General features: G+C 56.2%; 1 protein-coding gene across 1 annotated transcript in view; it reads left to right on the top strand.

Annotated features, from left to right (window-relative positions):
* Window positions 1-21: 21 nt before the first annotated feature.
* Window positions 22-4438, top strand: part of ZBTB4 (zinc finger and BTB domain containing 4) — a 20938-nt gene continuing 16521 nt past the window's right edge. Inside the window, 1 exon segment of the mRNA XM_017850634.1 lies at window positions 22-532. The gene's annotated coding sequence lies outside the window, so the exon portion shown is untranslated.

The raw sequence follows: 4438 nt of genomic DNA, 5'->3' as shown, positions 1-4438 counted from the left end.
AGGGCGGACCGGAGCCAACTGCCGGGCCCCTCTCCGCTGCCCGGCGCCGCGGAGCCCCGGCCGCGCCCCGCGCCCAGACCGCTCTCCTTTGGGGTTGACCTGGGGCGCAGGGGTCGGGGCTGAGCCTGGCCCCGCCCCGGGCGCACACGACGCTGGGGGGCGACTAAGGGGCCCTGGTATGGCGTCCGAGCGAGCGGCGGCCGGGGAAGCGATCGCCTGGGGCCGTGGAAGGGGCGGCGCTCACTCCCCTTTGAAGGGTTAATTCTGCAGCCTAATGTCCCCCTCCCCCCGTGGGGCAGGTTGGGGGTGGGGTGGGGCGGGTGTGAGCCCGGGCAAGCGCTGCAAGCTGCTGGGAGGGCGATGGCGTAGGAGCCAGGCAGAGAGGGGGAGGGGTGGGCCGCCGAGCGCCCCAGAGTTGGGGTGTGCGGGGTGCGCAGGGCGAGCTGGGGCCCCGGAACCGCCGCGCCGTCGGGGCAGGGTTGTGGCTGTGAGTCTTGGAGATCGTGTGTCTCCTGCTGTGTGGTGGGGCAAGGTAAACCTCTCCTGGGCACCACCGTTTGCTGGCAGCCAGGGGTCTGGGTAGGGCCCTCCCTGGGCCGTGGAGGTAGAAAGCCAGAAGGGGTGTCCAGTGTTGTGGGGCAGAGTCATAAGACGAGCCCTGTGGCTTTGGGTGACAGATGGGCATTCTGAGCAGGGCACAGCATGCTGGGTGCAGAGTTTGTTCGATGTGGGGCTGTGTGTTTTCTACAGCATGTGTTTTCTCGCATGTACGTCTTGTGCTGCACCTATGACCTGTTTATGAACTGTTTTCTGCAGAGCTGGCATGCTGTATGTGTTGCGGAGGGTGCCAGGATGCAGTGTATGTGGCCTTTTGGAGGGGGCGGTTGTGGGCCTTTTAGTCAGAAGGCGTCACGTCTGGGTCCCATTTCTGTTGCTCTGCTGAGGTGTGGTCCAGTGGTAAAGAGGGCGATGGATGGGTTTGCGTGTCCGTGATGAGCGTGTTGCATGGGGGCTGCGCGTCTAGAACTCAGATCCGGAAGATCTGGAGTGAGGAACCCAGGGTGTGTCTCGGGCCTGTGGGTCAGCTGGCACTGGTGTGAGGGGTTCGGGGTGGAATGCGCCACTTGTGTTTGTGGGATCATGGGCAGCCAAGCAAGGGGAAGGTTGTGCGTTTGCAACATTCTCCACAGGATTCTTTTGTGACGTTGTTTGTAGGAGCCTGTCGGGGCTGCTGGGCTGGGAGGCAAGCTGGTCAGAAAACACATGTGGGGAGGGAGGTGGCGTGACAAGGGTAGTGTGGGCCTCAGACCCAAGAGGCCAGCCGCAAGCAGGCTGTGTATGCGTGCCTGCCGTCTGTGTGCTTAACTGGTGGTGGGGCTGTGGAGGGGATTTGGTATGAGGAAGGCGGGAGATAAATGCAGGGTAGCGCATGGCGGCCGGCGGGAGGCATGGGTGTTGTCAGGCGGCCCAGCTAATCTTTGCAGGGTCTGTGTGTTTGCCCCTCATCAGCCTGCCCAGCATGTCAGGGTCACCCGGAGGAGAGGCTGGGCGGCCACAAGGGAAGTAAGCTTAGACAGAGCGGCTCCTTGGCCATGTTTATGTAAAGGCTGGGTGTGACTCTTGTCACTAAAATGGAAAAAAGAAACGTGAAGTTTTCAGCCTCCTCCTGCTTCACCCTCTCCCTCTCTCTGCCCCCCTTGTGGGTATCTCTGACGCACACTGGGCCCCACTCCTGCGACAGTGGAAGGGCCTCGGAACGGAATTCGCTCACTAGGCAGATTCCTCAGAACAGGTTTTCCTCACCTTTGGGGCCTGGGCCCTTCTACGGGTGTGTGTGCAAGTGCATTCCAAGCCTGCACACCACTGTCTACTGTGCCTGGCCCCACTGGAAGGATGTGTGTAGGTAGGGGAAGGGAGGGTGCTGCGGACAGGCCCTCCGGCATGGGGGGCTGGGAGGGGTGGCCGCCTGGGGGAGCTTGCACAACAGGTGCACAGTGACAGCCTGGTGAAGAGAAAGGAGCCATGGCCCAGGGCTGAGGAGCTCTGGCATCTTTACCATTCCCTCACTGGCACTTGATATGAAGGAAGCTCAGTTCTTCATCTGCGGAATGGGGCTCATTGCCTGCCCTGCATATCTTCCGAAAGCACGTGGGAAACGGACCCGAAAGTGGCTGCAGTCTGGGGGCTGTGCCTGTGCCAGCCCCTGTCAGCCCTCTGTCAGGACTGGGAATTCCCTTCTCGGGGCTTGGCTGATAATAATGGCAGCACACACTTGCTTAGTACTGACCGTGCACCAGCCACTGTCTTCAGGGCGCTTATGTGTGGCCACTCAGCCCTCTGACCAACACCGTGAAGTAGGCCCTGTAATTACCTCCCTTTTTCAAGTGAGGCAGCTGAGGGCCAGAGAAGTTAAGTAATTTGTCCAAAGTCACTTAGCTAGTTAGAGGTGAAGCTGTATTTGAACCTGAGCAATCAGGTTGCAGATCTTGTGCTCTTAACTACTGTACTCTGCTACCTTCTGGAACATTCAGTGGATGGTCCTTTCTGTGCAATTGCCTCCAACACTCTTCTCCCCAGCTCCTGCAGAATTTAGCATCTGTGCAGCAGTCCATTTCAGAAGACCCAGATGCTCAGGGAGCCCCTGCTGAGAACATGAGAACCTGAGTCTCTGCTGCTATATAAGGTGGATGGTGGCCATAGGGGCACAAAAGGTTGATGAGTCAGAGGAAGGAGAGATTGTCCTCATCCTGTCGGTCAGGGAGGGCCAAGGAGGAGGTGGCTTTGGAGTTAGATCTTAATGTTTTGGAGGGATTTTGACAAGCTTGGGGAAAGAGCATTTCTGGCAGGACAAGCCAGCACAGGCAAAGGCGTGCAGGTGTGGGTCATGCAGAAGCTGGAGGGCACACTGGGTGTCTGGGGTTTCATTCATTTGTTTAGAGATGGGGTCTCACTATGTTGCCCAGGCTGGACTCAAACTCCTGGGCTCAAGCAGTCCTCTAGCCTCAGCCTGCTGAGTAGCTGGGACTATGGGTACGTGCCACCACGCCCGGCTCACACTGATTACTGTGTGTTTGAAGAGGATAACAAGGCAAGATTAAAAAGGAAGATTGGAGCTAGACTAGAGCCCTTGACTGCCTGGTAGAAGAATTTGAATTTTATTCTAGAGTCAGTGAGGACCAGTGGAGGTTTTGAGCCCAGGAGTGATATTCCTGAACTGTGGTTAGGGATGTTGACCCTCAATGGGAGGCGGGCTGGGTGGAGGAAGGTAAGCCTGGAGGCCAGGGGATAGCTGGGAGGCTATAGCCTTGGGACCATGTGAGTGTTAACAAGGACCTGAGCTATCGAAGGGAAGATTTCCAGAGCCATTCCCAAGCTCGGCCGCGGTTTCAGCCACACTTGATGACTGCTGGATGTGGGAGCGAGGGAAAGGGTGGAGTCAGACATGACACATTTAGCACTTAGCACGTGAGACCTTGTGCAGTGGTTTATGTAACCAGCTGGCGGGCCATAGGCCCCTTCAGGGCCAGGTCTAGCAGTATGGCAGAGGGAAAGATTGAACATCTGGGGTCAGCCGGGCCTGGATTCGAATCTTGACTGCTATTTACAAGCTATGCGATCTCGAGCAAGGTATATCCCTCTCTGAGCCTTGGTTTCCTCTTCTGTAAAATTGGAATAATATGACCGGGCGCGGTGGCACATGCCTGTAATCCCAGCACTTTGGGAAGCCAAGGCAGGGGGATCACCTGAGGTCAAGAGTTCAAGACCAGCCTGGCCAACATGGAGAAACCCTGTCTCTACTAAAAATACAAAAACTAGCTGGGCGTGGAATCCCCGCTACTCTGGAGGCTGAGGTGGAGAATTGCTTAAACCCGGGAGACGGAGGTTGCAGTGAGCCGAGATCATGCCACTGCACTCCAGCCTGGGCAACAGGATAATATAAATACCTACTGTGGGTGGCTGTACTGAGAATATCATTAAATGAGGCAGTGTGTGTGAGGTCCCAAGAAGAGTATGGGGCAAATTGTGAGGACTCCAGAGTGGTCAACTTATTTATGGTTTTTTAAATTTTTTTTGTTTTGTTTTTGAGACGAAATTTTGCTCTTGTTGCCCAGGCTGGAGTGTAATGGCATGATCTCGGCTCACTGCATCCTCCGCCTTCCAGATTCAGGTGATTCTCCTGCTTCAGCCTCCCGGGTAGCTGGGATTACAGGCGCCCACCACCATGCCTAGCTAATGTTTTATTTTCGGTAGAGACCAAGTTTCACCATGTTGGCCAGGCTGGTCTCACCATGTTGGCCAGACAGGTGGTCAGTCTCTGACCTCAGGTGATCCACCTGCCTTGGCCTCCCAAAGTGCTGGAATTACAGGCGTGACCTGACCATGCCCGGCCTATATATATATATATATATATTTTTTTTTTTTTTTTTTTGTGGGAGAG

Source organism: Rhinopithecus bieti, unplaced genomic scaffold (genome assembly GCF_001698545.2).
Source record: "Rhinopithecus bieti isolate Rb0 unplaced genomic scaffold, ASM169854v2 scaffold_32008, whole genome shotgun sequence".
NCBI classification, from domain to species: domain Eukaryota; kingdom Metazoa; phylum Chordata; class Mammalia; order Primates; family Cercopithecidae; genus Rhinopithecus; species Rhinopithecus bieti.
The sequence above is the reverse complement of the archived record's forward strand: the minus strand, read 5'-3'. Positions and strand labels throughout refer to the sequence as shown.